Source organism: Sardina pilchardus, chromosome 8, assembly GCF_963854185.1.
Source record: "Sardina pilchardus chromosome 8, fSarPil1.1, whole genome shotgun sequence".
Taxonomy (NCBI): Eukaryota; Metazoa; Chordata; class Actinopteri; order Clupeiformes; family Clupeidae; genus Sardina; species Sardina pilchardus.
In genome coordinates, this window is record NC_085001.1 from 23,181,506 (window position 1) to 23,192,565 (window position 11,060).

The window sequence follows — 11,060 nt, forward strand, 5'->3', positions numbered from 1 at the left end:
GCACAGCTAATTTAACAATCGCCGTTTGCATTTTTTTTCCGTTTTCTTTTTCTTCCCCCCCTCTTTTTTTGGCGCGCGCCCCTGACTCCCGGCATCGCCAAGCCCAGGCTCGGTGTGCCAGCGGACATTTTAGGTTTACCCTGCTCCACGCACTGTCTCCACTGCGAGGCCCTTTAAGATGGTGGCACCTTTGCTGCTCCAGCCATCCAGCCCATCTAGCCCAGGCAGCTGAAGGGGCTCCTCCCCTGCCCCGGGTCCTCGCATAGACACCAGGCAGATCTGGGGGGGTGCCAACATGCTGCCCTACCCCCACCATCAATTTTTAATCCACCACCACCCCCATCCCCTGTTTCCCTTTGCCTACTTTCTAATAAGGATATTAAGCGAAAGGCACTGCACCCCCCCCCCCCCCCCCAACACCACCACCACAGCAACCATCGCATATATGCATGAGTCCGCGCTCATCAAATTTGCATAAAACAGTCGGATTCTAATGTAACAACGGTGACACGCAGAGCTTGCTGATCTACATGCGGCATTATTGTCGCGAGTGACAGCCGTTGCCTTTAAATCATTTAATTGTGCCGCGGAATAAAAACACAAAATTACGTATTAAAAAAAAAACTACGGTATAATCGTAGCCAAAAACACTGACCAAGATTAGAACAGGAAGGAAGCTCCAGTTTTATGCCAGAGTTCTAAACACTGTGTTTATATTTCAATGCAACTTGATGGAAGATAGAAATGAAAGCTTTGTGAATATGCTCAGACACGTGGAGCCACAAAAAAAGCTTTTTTTACATGCCCAGGTGTGCTGCCATAAATAGAAGTGATTGCTCTTAATAGTTTCTTGACAGCACATCTCCCAACGAGCAGCTCAAAGAGCTCCAAGATGCCTTGCCTTCACAGAGAAAAATACAAGAATACAGCTGGAAATAATAATAATAAAAAAATATATGTATGAAGGTCCTTTTTTTGGCAAAAGAAGATAGTGCTGGCTGTGTTTTTATTTTTATGTAATTAATACAATTAAATAATTTATTGCCGTGAGAATTATTTAGACTCTTTCATCTCATGGGTTCGAAGAGGATTTCCAGTGCAATTACACTGATTTATTTATAGTGGGGACATTTGCATAATATAAAAAGGCAGCAGACCACACGGAAATCTGAAGAGACAGCGCACAAGCTAGCTCCAGCGAAACAGACATTATTAATGAATGCACAGATCCCTGCTAATGCGCGGCCCTGTACCGAGGGCCGGGCAGAGCTGCCTCTGTACCTCGCAGCTCCATGTTAAGTGTGTATGTTTCGTAAGCCTTGGCAAAAAGCTAGGCGACGGAGACTGTGCAAAGGACATGTTTTGCACAAAGAACATAGGTGTGTGCATACTCGCACACCTTCATTGTGCTTTTGATAGCATTACAGCGTGAAGATGGGGATGAGGGGAGGCGTACAAAAAGGCTTTGTGCTTAAATGCTTAAGCAGGTAAATAAGGCAATCTGCAAGCACAGATAAATGACTTCAACACCGAGGTACATAGGAATATTATTTTCTCCTATTGGCTATTATTAATTCCTTTGATACACAAAATCACACAAAGGAAAGGGGATGTCAAACCAAAACAGAGAGCGTATCAGAGGTACAGTGAGAATAGTTAACTGAACAAAAGCACAATTTGGCCAATCCATTATTCACTGTATTTCCAACTGGCACATGAAGGGGCGAACTGCTAGGTAATTTCCCAGCTGAAATACAGAAATGCTTTGAAACTGTTGTGAGGCCATCAGGGAGGAGACTTTTACTTCAACATTAGGCTCGTACCAGTGGTGCCCATCTAATACAGTGATCACAGAGAATTAAGGAGACTCTCTGAATCTAAATGAACAATATTAGGCATGTATGTAAATGACGGCCCTCTAAGTGAGCTGCTGAGACAAAAACGATGGCCTTTGTCTGTAGACAACACACACATGAGCACGCACATATACATGGGCATGCCTGCCTACCGATATTCTCTCTCCCTTTCTCTATCCTACACACACACACACACACATACACACACACACACACTCACATACCCACTGACAGCTATAACAGCCATGCACACACACACACACACACACACACACACACACACACACACACACACACACACACACACACACACACACACACACACACACACACACACACACACACACACACAAGACCTGTCCTGCTTCAGCATGCGCACTGTGAGCTCACCTCCTGTTACCATGGTGACACCAACCAACGGGAACCACGGGACGCATGTGACAGGGACCTGGGCGAGCGGAGGCGGGCCCACAGAACTCACGCTTGCACACCCTGCCTGTTTAACAGCACAGCGCCATTCAAAGATGCCTTCAAAAAAAAAAAAAAAAAAGAACTCACCAACAAAACCACCCCCCCTACACAGGCATCAAACGCACCGAGCCTTCAACACCGCTTCATAATTCCTCAGCAATATTCCACCAGCTAAAACTGTGAAAAATGGCACAGCACGGGAAGAGCTGAACGTGGAGGGGGGGACATGGCAAGAACTGGGGGCATGCATGTCAGTGTTGCCTATTCGATCAAGTGAATCTGATATGACCCACTTTCACATCAAGACAATCAGTCAACCAGACCATATGCCATATTGTTACAAGATGAGTCTGTAATGAAGCAAAAATGCCATTCTAGGCTCACGTGAAGGACACATATTACTGCCATCGCTTAGTTTGCCTCAGCAACATTAGCAACATTAAGAGAACTTGACTAAAAGCTTGGTCTGTAAGCATTCATTTAGATGCCATACACAGTTGGTTGTCTGATAGAGGTTGGGGACTATATATGGCATCAAATCTGTGCTTGTGTCTCTAAAGATTTCTGAGTAAACACACTCAGGCAATCAAAGCACACACACAGACACACACCTATTCATACACACATCATATAGAAGGTGAGAGAGAATCACACACACACACACACACACACACACACACACACACACACACACACAAACTATTCCAAATATCTTACACAAAATCAATATAGCAAACACCTGAAAATATCTTGATCATATAAATAGCCGTAGGGAAATAATAATACACAACCATACATATCCCTCTGTCAATATAACAACATATCTCTTTCTTCTACAATAAAACCAGCAGACCTATTCTGACTTTTAATGACCCATGTGCCACATTAGACAAGCTAAGTAACATTCAGGCTAACCTTCAAGCAAAAGAGGAGCCATCACAGATGATCTTCAACGGATGGAATTCTATATTGTGACAAGAATACTGCCAGATACAGTATGACATCGCTGAGATCCACATAGGCTAACTTCTAACTAGTGCAGAGGCCTAAGATTATTCCTGAGATGTAACTGTGTGCTCCCATGACTCGTATAGGCTCGTGTCGAGAAAACGCTGTCGTCAAAGGGATGTGACAGTGTTCTAATGAAAGACTACTTCACTTATGATTTGCTGAAATTCTGGGTACAGTGCTCACCTAGCAACACCACGTTTCTGCATTAGACTGTAATGTTGTCATGTCGGCCGGATGGACTGAGTTCGTGACCTCAGAGACAGACAGGGGGAGGTGGTGCATGCATGAAGCAGATTGAGAGAGGGACATTTGGTGCTCTACACATGCCACAGAACATAGAGAGATACACATGCATGGTGCCAAATGCAAAACAAAATGGCCAGGAATATACGTTTTTTTTTTTTTAAATATAGCTTTTTAACATCTTGACCACATCGCTGCGCCATATAGGGTTTTAATTGTGTAAAGGCTATCGGATAAGACCTTCAATTAACAAGAAAACGTGTGTTCTCGCTAACTTCTATAAGATTATCTATTTGCTGTGTATGTTTTTAGGACTAAATGCGGATACACACACAGGATAACTTAAACCTTTCTATTGTGTGTTTCTCACAGTAGCCTTATTGTCTTGTCATTCAGCTGAAGAATCCCGACTTAATTCAATTATTAAGTTCTTAACACGGCACTGACATTTCGGCGTGGCCTCAGTCCAGAAGACAATACCTCTATTCATTGCACCAGACGAGCATTTCAATCGACAATGAATCTTCGTTATTCGCTACTTGACCATATTGTGTTCTCACGTTGTTCTCGAAGGCAGATTATAATTGTGGGTGATATGTCCTTCTAAATATGGACATTGTCACAAGAAACACTTCATGGCCTCGTCTGAAAATGCATGCATTTCTTCGTCATAACTATTTCAGGCGCTGTTGTCCTACTGAATTCAACCCTTGCCTGGATATATATATATATATACGATTGAGTGGCGTAGCCTTCCTCTGCGTTTGCAGTTGTCTGACTTGAGTCTCATGACAAAGGCGCACCGCGCAGTTTCATTCGAATTATCCTCTATTCGTAGTTCAGGGACACACCCAATATAATACATGCGGAAATTCAAACTGAAAGGCATAGGCTACAAGGCCCACACTGTCCACATCAGAGCGAACAGGATACATTTCTGAAAAATCGTTTGGCCTATACACTATTACAAACAATAAGGTTGTGCGTAATGTGGTCATAAAATGCCGTGTAGTTCATTGAATACTAGACTACAGTATTCATCGAGTGCCTTATCTATACCGTTCCCATTTATCCATTTCATTGCCACGTTATTGTAAAAAAAAGAGTCCTATACAACTAGGAGAAATATTAAGTTAGGCCTAAAGATGTGTCCAGATCGCTATATAATGTGTAGGTAGGCTAAATAAAATCGAGGCCCGGGACATATAAACCTAGATAAAATCCAAGTGATCACAGTAGTTTTTGGAACCATCTACAAACTTCACAAAGCAACATCAGTTCAAAGCAGCAGCCTGTGCTACTGTAGGCCTAAAGGTAACGAATAAGCTAGTATCCTAAATGACTCATAGTCTTCAAAACGTGGATTTTTAAATTGAATTACATTTTCTATTAAACATGCTTGAAAATGAATGGCAGTAAAAATAAAATAAAAAATCTGAATTTTGATGGTATAAAAAATCAACGTAGGCTATTGAAGTTAGACATCGCAGCCATCTTAAGTCTTACTGCAGTTGAACTTGAGGTCTGTTTATGTACTTGGTCTCAAAAGAAAGCCTCAACGATCAAGTTCAAATACACGTGAGAGCATAATAGCGGTGATGTCATCTATTGACTGGGACTTTATTTCCAAGTAGCCTACAGAGGCCACTTCTCTTAATTTACCAACATTTCGCTCTAAATTCTTCTTTCGCATTTTCCTTTTAAATATTAGCCTCCATATATTCTCTACCACTCGTACATTTTTGTACAACAAAGACACGACACGATGTGCATATTAAACGGCCTTATTGAAAGTTTGTGCATTCAGAGCCGTTGCTGCTCCTATAGGGGACCGCGTCTGATGGCTATGGGAACCGCCGCCTCCTTTCTAAAGGGATGCAGATGAGTCGGGTGCACTTGACGTCTTTTCATGACCTGTGTCGCCCCCAGCCCCCCTCCCCCCTGTCTGTCATATTGGGATTGGGCATGGCATTGCCACTTGCCCCCGAGCGTGGGAATGGGGGCGTCCAGTCGTTCACATCTCCTGCGCTCCGTTTAACGGAATCAATTAAGCAGGGCCGACCCCCCACTCCCCCATTCGCCCACCCTACTCCGTTTTTTGGCAGGTCTATATATGTCCTAATTATTTCTGTTTGGGATGCCACGGCGGTTTCCCGGATAGAGTCAATGATGCTTGAATTTAAAAAAAGAAAGAAAGAAAGAAAGAAAGAAAAGGAAAGAAAAGGAAAAAGACAGACACGTGGAAATTACCAAAAGTATTCTAAAGACATATATGGACGTGCGTGAGACAAAAAGTTAAAGTCTGAAAAACTCTCTCTCTCTCTCTCTCTCTCTGTGTGTGTGTGTGTGTGTGTGTGTGTGTGTGTGTGTGTGTGTGTGTGTGTGTGTGTGTGTGTACATGGTGCGTGCAAGAGATAGTTTCTTACAAGCCAGCCGGCAGAACCCTGAACATGACTTGCTTATTTATATATATATATATTTGGTAAATTAGTGTTCCTTTGGAGTACTTATAAATTCCCACTTAGTCTCCTTGTAGGTTTCAACTCTCAAATGCAGGAGCCATAAACGAGGTAAAAAATGTACAATTCTCATATGCACCTCATTATGCTTCCATATAAAGTTTTCCAATCCAAAGATTCCGATGATCTTGGAAGTAGTTTTTACTTTCGGTTATCTAGCTTTATGACGACCAGCACACTCATACAGCTAGATAACCAAAGATAACAACCCACTTCCTAGTCTTCAACAGTATTCCGGGGCATGTCCTGTCATTCGCTTTCATCGCCACTCCTTATCGCTTTAAGGGATCCGTCTCGATGAAGTTAAATCTTTATCAAATATCCTCCATGGGCTTCTCCATAGTTTCTTTTCTCCCGTAGGACGTGCACTGGTAGATTGTTCACATAGTTTTAATCATTAACCAGACTTTTCTTTAAAAAGAATCAAAACGAGACGTAATCCCACAGATGAAATCACAACCTCATGACATAAAACAGTAATGCTCAGACTTGAACTGTGTTGCCAGTGGAGTAATGTGCAGTCATCCTTGCACAGGCCCTTATTAGCAATGCAAATGGACACATCTCACAAAAAAGAGCCTCCTTTGCCTCTATTAAATTGTGTCGGGAGCGATAGATATCCCACGCAAGCAGCGAAGAGCATGCACATAGGGGGGGGAATCCGACTCCTGAGAGAGAACAGCACCGGAATAGCACAGCCACTTGTTTAGTTTCAGTGAAGAGAAGGTGTCTTTTGGCCAAAGGATGCCGGATTGCTCGCATGCACAAGTGACGGGTCTCGGGAAGAGAGACGATGCGCCCAAAAGCAGCCTCCGAGGAGCAACCGAAGGTCGTGTTCTGCTGGCTCGCTGCTGCCAACGGTCTAGAAGGCGGAAAAAGGGCCATCTCTGACAGATTGGAGGGGAGGGGGGACGGGGAGGGGACGGACTTCCAGTACCGATATCTGGACCAACCAGACGAGGTCAAAGGTCCCCGACCGCGGGATTCTAAGGTGATTGGGATGATGTAATTTGGTAATCGTGTGGGCACGTTTCGGGCCAATCTGCATACTGGAGCTGTAATCTCTGCGTGCCTCTGTCGAACGCAGCTATAGCACGCGTAGCTCAGACCTCTCGCCAGCATTCGGTGAATCCACCGACTGAAAAAGACGATGGATGCAGAAGATAGCGGGAAAGACTCTCCGTCGTAAAAATGTTACTTGCGCCTCTTGTGGGGATGGCTCTCGCTTCTAGACTGACAAAACGAAGTAGGCTACTGGAGGAATGTCTATAAAGGTGTTTCTGGGATGGCTGAACAACGTCATGTCTGTATATTTCATCGCAGTCTGAATCGAGCAGCCAATACATTGCGGTAGCGTTGAACCGGGCCTGGTTAAGAGAAAAATACGGATATGATTCTTAATGTGAGTCAATGTGATGCTGTTTCCCCATAATTCTGATCCATTGTTTTACACCTGGGCTCTTTAGATGCATGGAACTGTTGTTAACACCCCAAGGATGTCGATGAAAATATGTGTGTTTCTAAATCTAAATAGCGCGTTCCTTAGCCTAGTTGATAAATCATTCTTGGTCTGTCATATACTGAGATAAATCGTATGATTGTACTGATTATTGCACAAATGTGATCCAAATTCAGACTGTACAGTAGTGTGTGTTTGTAAGAGAGAGAGAGAGACCGAGAGAAACAGCGAGAGAGAGAGAGAGAGAGAGAGAGAGAGCTTGCGTGTGTGTGTGTGCGCGCGCGCACCGCCATTGAGGATGAACGTGCCAATAAAATCACATTGATTATTGTAAAATTGGTGTCTTCAACTGAATTTCCCCTCACACTCGACAAACACACTGTCCGAGTACACAAATGAGTGAATCTAAGAAATTATTTACACCAATGCCCCGCCGAACACCCCCTTATACCTGTGGGAGGGGCAACATCTAAACGCGCGATCGATGTGACAGTCCACAGGGATCTTTACCATGATATCAATCCAAATCAGTTAATCAATTAAGTGTAACACTCTGTTGCACCGACAGATTGAGCCATGAGATGGGCTACACGCACTATTTTCTGACTGCATTTTATTTCCCTGTTATAAGTGCATCAAACATGCCCTCAACCCCCGTTCTAATCTAACATCATTATTGCCACGTGCTCGTACTAGAGCACATGAAAAGAACACACTTCCACACCGTGCTCATGCATCTATTTCAGAAGTATACGGTCCCTCTCAATTTTTCTCCGTTCTCATTCTCCATTCCAACGTTACAACCTTTAAGAGGGTCCATATAAAACGCAGGTGAGTAAATCATGGTCAAGTTCAAGAGCATCCCTACAAACTGGCCTTGTGGATTAATTTATCAAGATGCAGATACAGTATTGGATTGATAGAAATACCATTTTGCATCTCAGGGACACACAGGATAACACAGTGTATTGAACTGACAGACTTACTGTCTTCTGCTCTCATCGCAATATCACTTTCAGGTTGTTCACACTATGGCCATAGGTCAACTGGTTGTACACGGCGACGTTGAAAAATAGCATTTTATGCATAAAAGTATAGTTTAGAAGACACGCATAGAAAAACAAACACAAATCAGGGCATATCAGAGAGTCAAAGCAAACATACTGTCTTCAGTCTCGACTGATCCATCTGCTCTTTTCAAGCGTAGCTTACCATATTACAGTCGGTCGTCAACCAAACCACTGGTCAGGTGCAAAACTGACATATGAGTAAACAAAATACAAAATATTTTAAGCTGCTCGTCGTCTCTTAGAAACCTCTCAAAGTAGCTCGCTGATATTTGATATGAGTTGTCAACGCACAACTTGCAAGCACTCAATGACGACAACTTTGTTAAGTTTATCAAACATCAAAACCAATTAGCTCACCATCTTACAGACGAAAACTGCCGGGAAGTACAGTCACATCTAAAAGATAGTTTCGTCTTAAATAGAACAATGAAAACTAGTCATATTTAACCACGGCCTTCGTCACTGCCGGCTAATATTGCTCGACATATAGCCTACCATGCAATTGTTCTAGCTAAAATAGCTCTATGCTATTGAAGTTGTGTTAAAACAAACTCTGAGACTGAATTACCAAATACTGTAAAAATGTTCATGGGTCAATCGCCTATCTGAGCTAAATAGACATACCGAAGCAAAATCAGCAAGACCAAACATTCTGAGGCACTTACGTTTCTGAATTGTTCATTCTCCAACATAACCCCTGTATTCATCCTGGATGGTAGCAATCTCCCATACGCAGTGTTGTTTTAGACATCACTTCGTTTAAAATTGCCGCTTATACTTAGTTCGTTACGCGTGCCTCAGTTGCACTGCTGTAAGCCGAGGCTTATCCCAAGCGCAGGAGAGAAGTGGGGAGAGTGAAGAGCCGGGGAGAGTGAAGAGGAGGGAGAGAGGGAGGGAGAGAAGTTTCCCATAACCTATTTGTCCACGGCCCAAAATGGAAAAGTGCACTGTTGGGCTGAGAGAGTCGGCATGTTTTTTTTTTCTTCTTTTTTTTTCATTGGTTAGGGTGGGGGTGAGGGGGGTGCCTCTGGCCAGGGTATAGTCCTTCCCTCTGTGTGAGAAAGGACGTGCTCTGAAATTCAAACAAGTCCGCCAGGTCTTTTGTTGGACTTGAACTGAGGGGCCATTGTCCCTCCACTGGCGTGGACTGGCCCCCCTTCCCAGACCAGGTTACGAATTGACCGCAGTAATGAATTTGCTCCCCGCGCTTTAAACATGTTTTGACTGACGGAACGTATTTGCTGCCTTGCAAATCTAAAGAGCACATAATTCACCACAATTTATAATGTCCAGACAGACTTTGCACAGCTACGGGGAAAAAAATACAATTGTTCCCAAGTCAATCAGTGCGTAAATCCTGTTTTATTAGAACCATCAAAGGATAAGCTTTACAAGTCATCTTCAGTAGTACTCATCCGACACCTCAAACACACACACACACACACACACACACACACACACACACACACACACACACACACACACACACACACACACACACACACACACACACACACACTCTTTCCTAAACTCAGTGAACTTCTCATGAAATTGAACATTAATAGCTTATTCTGCTAGCTTTCACAATTGCATTTCCAATGACAAAAGACAAAAAAGAGAGACCAAGAGCTTTCAACGTTTTTTACATCTAGTCTTTATGTTTTAATTTCCCCTTCTTATTGGCGGATGCCGTAGACTAGAAAGGATTCACGTTTCCATTTTGCAACGAGGTCACGTCTTATGACGTAGACAAGCATATCAGCTACGTGCGGCCATATTTAAATACATGAAGGAAATTAGTGCATCAAATATGCAAATCCCACTGTCTTTCACCAGTTGGAGTAATATCCTCTTTCAGCTACTTGGCGTTTAGAATTCGTTTCAGAAGAATGTGTTTTTATTTGTTTTTGTATTTTTCTGATTCATCCAGCGTTTTTTCAGTGCGCGTTCCAGGGACGCGGAGAGAAGAAGCGGAGGCTTGCCAGGGAAATCGCCCGTGCATAATGAGACGCCCGCTCCGCCATTCTTGCAGCCCCGATGCAGTTGGTTCCACCGTGTATGTTATTTTGAATACTGATGCATATGTAAAAGGTATATTTGCATTTATTTTGCATTTGATGATTGCTCCGTGATGATCGACCAATTATTTAATTTGCGCTGTTGTAATGCGTTTCTCATCCGCTGGTTATTTCGAGGATCAAATGCTAGCAGTAACCAGGCATCTAAATACAATATCAAGTAAATAATGCTGCTCAGAATAAAATGATTGTTACTGCAACATTCCAAAGAGCAAAACTGACTCTGATATAGCGTATTATTGAGCTAGGCCTGCTTCAAACACAGTATGTGTGTATCGTGTATAAACAGCAATGGCATAAACAAAGGCTTTGCAGGTGATCAATTTAGAAAAGGTGGGCTAATCTGTTCACGA

The 11,060-nt window shown here is 43.1% G+C and overlaps 1 long non-coding RNA gene across 1 annotated transcript in view; it reads right to left on the reverse strand.

Moving 5' to 3' along the window:
• The window catches only part of LOC134089599 (uncharacterized), a 45,074-nt gene extending 35,318 nt beyond the window's left edge, over nucleotides 1-9,756 (reverse strand). Inside the window, exon 1 of the long non-coding RNA XR_009940083.1 lies at nucleotides 9,295-9,756. This is a non-coding gene — a long non-coding RNA (uncharacterized LOC134089599). The remainder of the gene's footprint in view (nucleotides 1-9,294) is intronic.
• Nucleotides 9,757-11,060: the final 1,304 nt, after the last annotated feature.